The 11461-nt window shown below is 41.1% G+C and overlaps 1 protein-coding gene across 10 annotated transcripts in view; it reads left to right on the forward strand.

Annotated features, from left to right (window-relative positions):
- LOC146584741 (H(+)/Cl(-) exchange transporter 5) overlaps positions 1-11461 on the forward strand; it is a 54152-nt gene that overhangs the window by 24738 nt on the left and 17953 nt on the right. The gene's annotated exons all lie outside the window — the stretch shown is intronic.

Here is an 11461-nt window from a genome sequence, read left to right on the forward strand (position 1 = left end):
TGGATCTATACAACTGGCTGTGTTGAAACTAGCAACATTTGTGCTTTCAGTACTTTGGAAGACAGTTTTCTTGCTTAGCTTTCCTAAGGTTGTCTTCCCTCTTGGCCAGACGTCCTGTCATATGTTGTAACTTAGCAGTGATAGCATTAATGTGAAATAGGAATCAGTCTGTGCTGACCTTTAGCTACTGATAAACTCTGGCTAATTTGTTTAGTTGATACACTCTGCAGATAAGATGTTCTGAAATCTAAAGAGGAGAGGGAGCGAGGAGGTAATTTACAGATACTTAAGAGGAAGCTGCGTCTGAACAGGAAGAACAGATTTCTCTATCTTAAAGAAAAATATCTTTTCTATATATTTTAAAGGCTTGATCAGTCAGTGTTGTAGTCTCCTTATCTGCAGGATGTAATTGTGTTTAATATTTAGAGAGAAAGTGCTAGATTCTTTCTTTAACTTCTTGTAAGGAAATTCTTATACAAAGTTTAGAAGCAGTGGTAGATAATCTGAGTTAGTGGATGTTTTGCTGCTTGCCTGAAAGTACTTGGTTGCTTCCATCCTTATTTAAATAACATTTTCCCACCTATGTTCAGTGCAGTTGAAGGCCTCTGGCCACTTGTGTGAGGGGGTGCAGGGGGAAACATTAGTGATGTGAGTCCCTTCCAGTGAAATAGATGTCACTATAACATAGCTGTCTTTAGGGCTGAGATATCTGCCCACCAAAACATGTGGCTTGGAAATTTGCTCTTAATGATTTCACTTAAAGAGCTACTTCTTTAGCACAATAGGTAGCCCTGCTGCTTTGAGATGAAAAGTTCCTTGGGTCAATCCCTTGCTGGACTGGCAAGCCTCATTTGATGGTTTCCCACTCAGTTGCTTTTCTGTGTTCTGTATTACAGTTATCTGGCTTATCATCTTGAGGTACCCTTATCAGACAGCATGTGCTTTGAGGAAAAGTGGTGTTGGCATTTCAAGAGATCGTCAACCTAGCTATTGAATAGCCTAAGACAAGTAACTTAGGCTATTCATAATTGTTCCTTTTGACTTCAGTAACTTGCATCACTGAGAGAAGCAAAGAAGCTCAACTTCAGATTTTTTTTCCTCCTTCTAGAATGATCTAAGGTTTTATGAGTAGGAGAGGCTCTCTCTGTTAACAGTAAGCTTAAATTGTGGGGGCTTTTTAATGTGAAAGAAAAAGAGGAAATTTAAGAAGGGAAATAGCTGCCCGGCTAAGTATTTGTTTCAGTTCACTTTACCAGCTTCTACTGAAATTGGGAAATGTTTGCTTCAGAATGCTGACAAGTATTTGGGCTCTGTCCTCTAAAGATGTAATGCTGGCATGTACTTTAGTGAAGCTTAATAATTGAAATTCTCTTGTAGTGGAGACTCCTGCAAACTTTTGTTTAAAACCAGTGCTTCTGACTTACTGCTTGCTGGCTGCATTTTTGAATGAGTGTATATATATATATATATTTGATGGTGCTGTTTGAAGCCACAAGCAAACTGCTTTTTACCTTCTTTTCCAAAACTTAGGGTCTTGGAAACTCTCCTTCTGCAAAGTAGTTGTGGCAGCTCAAGTTCACAGAATGGCTGAGATTGGAAGGGGACCTCTAGAGATCATGTAGTCCAACTCCCTGCTCAAGTATGGTTACCTAGAGCATGTTGCTCAGGATTGTGTCAATACAGCTTTTGAATATCTCCAAGGATGGAGATGCCACAGCCTCTCTGGGCAACCTATTCTAGTGCTCAGTCACCCTTAAAATGCCTACTCCTGGAGCTTGTAGATCCTGTCAAGCGGCTTGAGTGAGAAGCATCGCATGTTTCTTGATAGATTTGTAAATTGAATTGGGATTGCATTTCATAGTTCATGAAATAGCTCTTTCATACTTGCCTTCAGAGCTGTGGCTAATGAGTGACAGGATTTTCTCCCTAGGTTAGGTCCCAGGTGAAAATAGTCAGCTTTACATGCTTCTTGGAGCACAGAACGCTTGTACTGAGAGTTATCTTCAGCTGGGAGCTATGCTCAATATGAGACTACTCCAAACTGGTATTTGCATGAATACATCTATGTCTTAAAGACTTGATTTCTTAAAGAGCTTGATTGAAGTTGTAACCTGAGTGCTTCAGGCCTGTTTCGGTCAAGACATTTTAAAATAGGCAGCAGTTACTCTTCATGTCTGACACCATGCTGTTTGTAATTTGGCAAAGCATCCCGGTATAAGTAGCTGTTTCTATCACTCTTCTGTTTTGGACTTCAGTATTTGAGCAATAAAAGGAAGCAGACAAGAATTTCCTTGCTTTTACACACCATAAAGTTGTGCTTGAGACTCAAACTTGACTTCTTTTATTTTCCTTATGTTGTTGATTCTACAGTGATAGTGTTTCTCATGCCGCGTGGCAGGTGAATTTTAGCTGTGATTTGGCTTTGTTGTTAGCACCTCAGCAGCTGTGGTAAACTGGCAGGAGGCACTTGCATATTGGAAGTCACAGACTTCTTTCCTCCATTCTTTTCCTCCATTAGCCTTACCTCCTTAGGCATTCATAGGAATGTAAGGGAAAATGCAGGTTTTAATTTTGGCCAAAGGATTGAAGGGGACAGCATGGTCTCCTCTGGGCTACAATTGTGCTCTCCAGAAGCTGTTTGATCTTATCAGCAACACCTACTCTTCTGCACACCAGTAAAGGTCGCCAGCAATATGTGTGATATTGAAGGTGCATTTGTACTGCAGGAAAATGCTTTTTTATTTCTCAGGATCAAGAAAAAACTATGCTTGACTATTGAGCAGTTATTTGCAGAGAATTAGCCACAGACCTGCAGATTTTTAAGTCAGATATACTGGCTTACAGGATGTCATTCTTTACAATTATCTTTATTTCCTGTATGCCTTGCTGTATTTGTCAGTGTTGAGTCTTTTCTGCTCTTATGTAGTCCAGTCGTTATGAACTCCTTCAAGGGCAGTTGAAGAGATATTAGTCACTCAGCACAAGTTTCTAACAGCAAGCTTTGGCACCACTTTCCCAGACTGCTTATATGTTGAATAGCCCAGTACAAGTAGAAATCATGAAATTCCACTAGGGCCCTCTTTCTGTTTGGGGGGAAAAAAACAATGAGTTTCTGCCTTTAGCATCCTGTGTTTTCAGTAAGTTCCTAGTCTGTTGGAGAATTTTCCCTATTATCCCCTGAGAGCTTAGTTTCTTTAAGATTCTTTGAAGATTTGATTACAAGATTCATAGATGCTCAAATATGCTATCAGTCAATTATTGTATCTGCAGTCCTACTGATTTTTTCAAAGAACTGTAAGACTTGTGAGGCCTGTTTCCTTTTACAAAAGTTAAGTTGAAACTATCCTCTTATAGCAAATGACTTGTTTCCTGAAGTATTGTTTTTATCAAGTTGTTTGTTATGAAGGTAGGTTGCACTGATTGCTAGTTCCTTAACATCTCTTTTCAAAACTATTAAAGGTATAAATGATTCCTCTGAGAGAATGATGAGATGAGTAGTTCTGGTTTGATGTATAAGTTGGGCAATGATGCCAACTTTCTGCTCTACTTTGGTGGCTGTTTCTCAGCTCATTGCAGTGGTGAGGCAGATGCACTGCACTTGCTCGAGCATCACATCTCCTTGTTCCTCCCCATCAGTAGCCTCTGTATATACTTTACATTATAAGGGATGGGAGCAGGATTGTGCTGTGCACTCTTTGCAGAGAAAGACTTAGTGTTTTGAAGACTAGCAAGTCTTTTCTTGTTGTTGGATTGAGGAAGTTTTTTTCCTTTGAGCTCTAAGAGCAAGATTTGAGAATTGCAAGAGCGAGAAACAGGTCCTGAGAGCAGCAGGGCTGGTGAAGCTTAGCTTCATATAGGATTGTTTTGTATCTAATAACCTTGTCCTCATCTGTGCCCTCCAGAGCATAGGGAAAGTGAAGGCAGATGGTGTAGCTAGTTGCAATATTGTGGTAGGCTAGCTGGCTGTTGCTGGTTAGAATAGTTAAAAGCCTTTCCTTGGTGTGCTAGCCTGGGGACCTTTGGATAAGCTGTTGTACAGAGGATTTTACTAACTGCCCCTCTGACAAGTTTGACTAATTGGCCAATGCTTTAGAAATGTTAAGAGTCAACCACTGACAACAATGACAGGGGCATCATTTCCTTAAAAATAAAAATATAATGGCACTTTTTGAAAGAGTCTTAGTTTAGAAATGATCTGAGGGAAAAGAGGGAGGTGTCTGTAGCTTGGAAGAAAGCTGGGAGAAATTAATGTATCTTTGAATCCTTCTTTTACTTTGATCTCCACTGAAGATCTAAAGCTGTGAATGTTCTCAAATGAGTGCTTCACCTAACAATATGCCTGAGCAGAGCATGGTCCTCTTTCAGCAATGAAAGAAATTATGGTGTATTTGTGCAGCTATGCTGCTGTTTGTGCTTTGGAGTTTCCAAAGATAGTCAGACCTAGGTTATCACCACAGTTCTAGGAGTTGTCATGCTGCTGCCAATCTGTTGTTGCTGCTTGAAGGTCTGTGTCTGAGGGAGAGAGCATGTCAGAGGAAGCCAACCTGTTTCCAGAAGTTCTTCTCTCACAGAGGTGTTTCAGTGGCACAGAACTTGCCCAGAATATCCGGGTTGTGCTAGTGTCCCAACCTGCACCCTTCACTGGTGGTTTAAGCTAATGTGTAGATCTATAAGCTCAGGAGCAACTGAGCACACCAAACATACATTCCAGTCTGCCAGTTCTGCTTGCGGGAATTCTAAACTTGAGTAGGGATGTACAGAAGACATCCAGCAAAGGTATGTGGTTGGCCCTCTGCAGCTCGATTTGCTAGACTCGGAGCCCCAAGTCCAGATGTTGCCTTTGATGTCACTTCAAATAGCAATGGCTTTGTCACCTTGACATTTTTCTTCAACAGCCTTCCAAAAAAAAAAAACCCAAAATAAAAAACGTGGTATAGCACAAGACCGAAGTCAACATTTGCAAGTGTAGTATTTCAAACTCTTAAGGTTTAAATGACAAGCTATCACTAGCAAATTGGAGCCAGCAAAACTTAATCACCAGCCCCTTTTAGCTTTTATGTGCACTGAATGGCAAGATAAAGAGTGCTAATGAGGCCCTGCAGAGAGGCACACTGAAGTATTGCTTATAAAGAGAGGACAGAAGATAAATTCAGTATCTGCCTACTTGAAGACAACAAGCGAAGAGCACTGCCACCAGCCTCTTTCAGTAAGCAAAATGGCAGCTAAGTAGGAATATAAAGGTTTTTTCAGTATAGCTATGACTGACCTATCATCTCAGGAAAATAGCATCGATAAATGCAGCTGTTTTCCTGCACTAAAGTTGCATTTGGTCCAGCTTTGAAAATTGTTGGGTCCAGGAGAACAAGGTATATTCTAGGCTAGCATGCCAGGAACATCATAGCCTCTGCTCTCCTGATATGCAGAAAGCTCTGTAAAGAGCTTTCATGTTCAGCTATTAGGACTTGTGAAATAGGGCACTCCTCCACAAATAGATTGTGAGTGAGGATGTTAATTTGCAGAGTTTTGTTAGATCTTTGTAAATTGGACTGTTGGGGGGAAGAGGATCTGGAAGTCCTGAGTGCACACCTTTAACCCGTTTGACTCTTAACGCTTCTGAGAGCAAATACCATTAGTTATTGTCTGTCTTGGAGCCATTGAGTAGTTAACTTCACCTTTATGCAGTACTGAATCTGTGCAGCACAGCAAACAGGCAAATTTTAGATCTGGGGAATGTATTCTGCCAGACAAAATGTCCTGAATGCTGAGAAGCTCTTCTTGCAGCTTTAGAAATGAGGCCTCTCCTTCTGTATGGCAGGAGTCACAATCACTGGATGTAACCCGCTTCCTCTGTCCCTTTTTGCCTGCCTGTGTTAAGGAAGAAGGCTCCTGCAGCGTGAACCTCTCTCCCTGGACTGCTCAAATCCTGCCCCTTCTAGGGAGGTGTAAGGGTTAGCTCATGTGACTGTCGTTGGTGACGACATGCTCAGAGTGCAGAGAGAGCCCAGCGCTGCTGTAGGTTTGTCTTCAACCGAATGCAAAGGAAGAAAAATGCAGCAAGTGCTGTTGTTAAAGAAATAGCTGCTGTTATCCCTTGGGCTGCATACCTGTGAGATGGGCTCGCCAAGGTGCTTCTGCAGGGAAAGGAACGTCTAAGTGAGGGTAAGGAGACTGCCTCCAGGGAGAAAGCTAGTATGAATGAAAAGAGAACATGTCTGTCTGTAGATGTACATTGCAGAGGCTGTGAGGCAGCAAGAAACTGCTGGTCATGGCTCTAAAGCTGTTCTGATTTCTTCACTCTGATAAAAGGATGGTTGCAAAAGGTGAACAGCCAGAGTGGGGTACTGGGTTTCTGTTGGCTGAGGATGTTGGATAAAAGGCTTATTTAGAGCCTTTCTTCCTTTTGCCTGCAAAATCCTTTCTTCTTTTCTATTTGCTGTAGCAAAGGGTGGCACAGAGGGAGACCTCTCCCAAATGGTGGTACTGTCATCTTGCTGTGCTGGGAGCCTTTCTGTTCTGCAAATGAGAGATGCCTATACCTTTAACAACCACTGACTTTTCTTTTTAATGAMAAGGAAGATTCTCTAAAATAGAGCATTAACCTATTTTGGGGGAGGAGAAGTGATCAAAACGCTAAAAAGTCTGTCCTAAAAAATGAGCTGTACTTTTCTACTAGGGTTGCATTTAACTTGCCATCTCTAGGCACCAACTACTGACTCTAAATGCTTACAAGAGAAATTGGAGAAACTTATAGGATCATCTTGATCAAGCATTACTGACCTCATTTTCTTCTTTTTTTTCCTATCTGGTTATCCTAGGATTCCTGATTTGCAGCAAGCTGAAGCAGGAAATATGATCTTGGTAAATATTTATATCTGTCAGCCATTTTCTAGTTCAGTATTACTCTTAAAATATAAGGATGCACCCGCTATCTTGTGTCTACTGGACTGTCCACTTAGATGGCTGTTGAAAGGTCATGCATTGCTGAAGACTCTTGGATTCTGATTTTTTTATATATATATGTATTAAAAAATAGTCACTTTAAAGCTGGTGGTCTGGGCTGAATGGAATCTGTGTGCATATAAAAGGATCAATCTGCAAACTGTGGCTGGCGTGAAATACCAGGCAAGCTATTTCTGAGAGTGCAAATTAAGTTGGACTGTCCCTTCTGTATTTGGCCTCTTAGCAGAGATTCCCTGTACAGGTGCTGTCTGTGGTGTTGATGGAATTATACAGGCTGATTTCTGTGGAGCTTAAAGCTCTGTACAGCAGGACAGACCTGCGATGTGATCACCTGCAGCCCCGCTTGTTCCTAGGCAGTGCTATGTGTTGCCGTTTTGCCGCTGGGGTTTTGTCTGCATTGCTCTGTGGTAGCTCTAGGCTGGGAGTGGGTTCGTGAGACAGCTAAAATCTGCTGGCCTGAGTGATTATTTCAGAAGAGTGAACAAGGAATGACTCTGATCTCATCCTTTTGCAGTAAATGCTTCTCAAAATAGCTTCTGTTGGCTAGGCTTAACAACACTTTATAGATACTTTTTTAAAAGTTGACCTTATCTCTGGGGAAGACTGCGATACACATTTCAAAATAAAATTGAGCAAACAGTGAATATGAGCCATCTGCAGCATGGAGATGTGAATTACTGTCACACTTTTAGGAGCGTTGGTCATTCCTTTAGAAACAAAAAGTCAGTTGAGCTTCTTGGTTTTGAAAAAGGTTCAAGAGCTTCAAGAGCTAGTAAGCCATCACATCTCTTTCCCAGTGTTGCCTTCTGCATTGCTGGACCTAGTAAAAACCTGTCACCCACACCTATTGAAGCCTCAAAGGTATTCCCAATATAGTCATCTTGGAACAGCTTCAGATTCAAGTAATAACAGTAATGTTGCATTGGTGGCTCCTTTATTTGGAGTAGAGAGCAAAAGCAAATGTCTAGATGGATGCTGACTTCCCTTAATGCTGTTAAAAACAGTAAGAAAGTCAACTCTCCTTTTATTATGACATAAAGTCATAATAAAATAATGACTTTTATCTGGAAAAGCTGAGATTAAATGAATAAGAAACTGCTGTCTTAGCAAGGATGTTAAGCCCAGCATAATGTGAGAGGTGACCCTGAAATGGGAATTGGGCAGAAGTGAGCAAGCTGGTGAAGACAGTGAGAATGGCTGGTGTTCTGCAGACTGGCCAGATGGGCACTCTGTGTTGCCCTATCTGGGGAGGTAGGGCACTCAATTTATCTACTGTGGCAGAACTGGTGACACCCTGGACAACCCTGGCTTGCCTCATTCTGATAGAGTTGTTCTGTTCCAGCCAGTCTTTACTTCTACTATTGCCTTGCAGTCAAGATCTGCAGCTCTGAACTATAGGTATTGATGTTGTTGGCTGGCATGATGCCCTATTTTGTAACCTGTATTGAATGACTGCTTAGGGAGGAGGAATTGTTTCCTGGAGGGGCTGCAGTGAAGCACCCATCAGTATGGGTTTATGCAGGTAAGCAGGTTTGTGGGAGGAGTTGCAGGTGCATCTGGTCTATGTGTGCTGAAGTTAAGGTTATTTTGTGGTATTTGTCAGGTGTGCTCTGTGACTCATCTTGTTTCCCTGGGGCCCTTTCTCCTTTTAACGGCCGCTACCTGAATCTGTGGAAAATGAGTTTGAGAAGACAATTGGAGATCTTTCTTCCTTTTCTCCTTTTGGATGATGGGTAGAGAGCTGACTGAATTTCTTCCTTCTTTCCTCCCAGCCAGAGACAGCTTTGCTGTGGTGGCATCTACAACCTAAATACTGTAAATAAAATACTAAATATTCTAAAATCTATTTTATCCTTTTATGTAGGAGTCTTAATATGTTCTAATACTTTCTCTTCTCCTCTACTTTTCCCTTTTGTGATAGGATTTTGGTTATCGTCTTTTTTTTCCCCCCCCCTCTTCTGGACAGCTGTAAGGGGTTGAGATTACTTATGGACCTGTGTGCCGATTTACTTTGCTGCCCAAGTCTCAGATGCCAGCTTCCCTAGATATGTTCCCTGTTTACACTCTGCAAAACTCTTTGTAGTAGTGTGTTGGTGAAGAAAAGCATATGTAGTGCGTGATGTTTTTTTGGTTACTAGAACTGTGTAAGCTGATGCTTGCTCTGCAGAGCACATAGAGTTTAAATAGTATTGGTGTGCTCTGGATTGCCAAGTGAATGATTTATGGTTAAGGCAGGGGTTCCCAACTCAGAGAAGGAATAGGCTATTGAAGCCTTCAGTCTTTTACTGCTTTCTGCTTGCTTCTCTGTATTCCACTTCTCTTTAGTTTGCCAACTGGCAAAAAGGCAATGCCTGCTGTATTTGCTCAAAATGCTCAAAATCTCTGCTCTCTTTTTCCTATCAGCTTTATATGGTTTTCAAGCCTTTTTTAAAACGTCTCTAGCATTGGGATTTCAGGCAGTTGATCAGCTCAACTCCCTGCTGCCTTATAGCTTGTCATGAAACTCCAGCCTTTGCTCCTCCAAATATGAAGTACAATGAATGCATCTCCCTGATGCCTTGCACTGCAGAACGCAGAAGATAGCTCCTTCTTTTGCATCTACTACTTGCCTCTATCGGTTGTATCCTTCTTTCCTCCTCCTTGTACATCAATTAGAATCTTTCTTCCTCCATTTCTTAAACAGAATTGGAGAGGCTTCCTTCTGATAAAGGTGGTACGTGGCAGACAGTCTGGTAGATGCCAAAGATGCCTGTGTAAGTTGGTGGATAGAGGATAGCTCCAGAATGTGCATTCACAATTATCTGGGCTCAGTGTAAAGAACTTACTGTTCTGTCTCCACTTTTCTTGTAACAACAGAAATGATATTCTTTACTTTAGCTTGGTTTGGATCATAGCTGTGTCATGTGTGAAGCTTGCTATTCAGAAGAGCTAAAGCCCTACAAATGATGGGATTGTCAATTGGCAGTTCTGAACAGCTCCTTCTAGATTGTATGATTTTGTGATAGGGACTTTCTATTAGCATGGTTGTAGTTTTTTACAACACAAAAATAAATAGCAATATAGAAGGTTATACTTAGCAGCTCTCCAGCTGTTAGGGTTGTAGAGAGAGAATTTAGGAATGAAAGTAGCATGAAAGGGTGCTTAAAGGAATTTCAAAACTAGTATTGAATGGATAAAGTAGTGGAGTTTGTCTTTTAAGGACGCTTTTGCATAGTGGATAATAGACTGTGGGGTACCTGCCATCCCCACTGAAAGTAAACAAAGTTTCTTGTAGTAACAGAGGCAACTTTTGCCCTTTCAGCATCTGATAGCTTTGAAAGAAAAGTATATGTAATAATTACTGAAGGATTCTGTCAGTACTGACTTGGAGCAGAGGCCTTAGTAAAGGAAAGGAATGAAGTTTGGGTTGAATTGCAAAAAGAACTTGTTCCACATCAATCTGTCAAGAAAACTGCTTGATTTCTTTGGATAAGGTTTAAAAGAACTTTGTTTTTCCCCAGTGTTTCAACACCTTATTCAATCTGTTTGAAAGGAGATTTAAGAAACATATTTTTAAAGGAGCATGGAATAAGAATTTTTTTTAAATAGTTTTAATGGGGTTTTAAAGGTTCTTTTCAGATCAAAAGTACTGTTAATATTTTGTTTTGGGAGCAAATGAAAGCAGAAATAGATTCGTGAATATTTTCCAAGTGGAAGAGATTTCAGTGCATTTTTTCCAGTGCCATTAAAAACCACTTGGGTCATAGGCTTCTGCCCTGGAAACTGTAAGGGCAGGCTTTGTTTTGCCAAAAGAGATTTGGTTCTGCAATCAGAGTGCTGCACAGGGGTTCATGATTCGCCTCCTTCCTCCTCTGTCATCTCCTTCACCCTGTACCTTCCCAGCCCTGACTTGTCCAGATTGCCTGCTCTTTGGGTCACATCTCCTGGTGTATCATTACACCTTTTAGCATAACAAAGCTCTGATGTCAGTCGAGGCAAAAAATGTGATAAAGTTAATCTTTCAGCTGACTTCTCTGGCATTCTTCTCTTACTTGCTATTTAATCAAGGGATTGGTGTTGCTGAGAGGCTGTGTCCACTATGTGAAAAAGTTCGTTTTGCRTTTCTCAGGAAAACCTCTTAGTCAGTATTGATGATAGCAATTGTGAAGGCATTGCTGTTCGTCTTCCCGAAACTGTTTCTAGGTGCTATGCTTAGGAGAACTCCTCCCTTGAGACACTTGAAAGGCCTGGGGCAGGCAGATGTAACAAGGGTGGTCAAGAGATGTTCAACAAAGCATCCATGGTGTTGTACATAAACCCTAGAACTCGGGACCAAGAAGAAAGCACAGAGCAGATAACAGGACTGTGAGAAAGTAAATGCCCAGCATTAGCTCATCTGGGAGTTTACTGAGCTGAGACAATTTAACCTGGATTTAACAATTTAACTGGATTTACTGGATTAACTGGATTTAACAGAGTTTTTTGTTTGTTTATATATATATATATATATATATATATATAT

Source organism: Rhea americana, unplaced genomic scaffold (assembly GCF_003343005.1).
Source record: "Rhea americana isolate MKP2758 unplaced genomic scaffold, rheAme1 scaffold_90, whole genome shotgun sequence".
Taxonomy (NCBI): Eukaryota; Metazoa; Chordata; class Aves; order Rheiformes; family Rheidae; genus Rhea; species Rhea americana.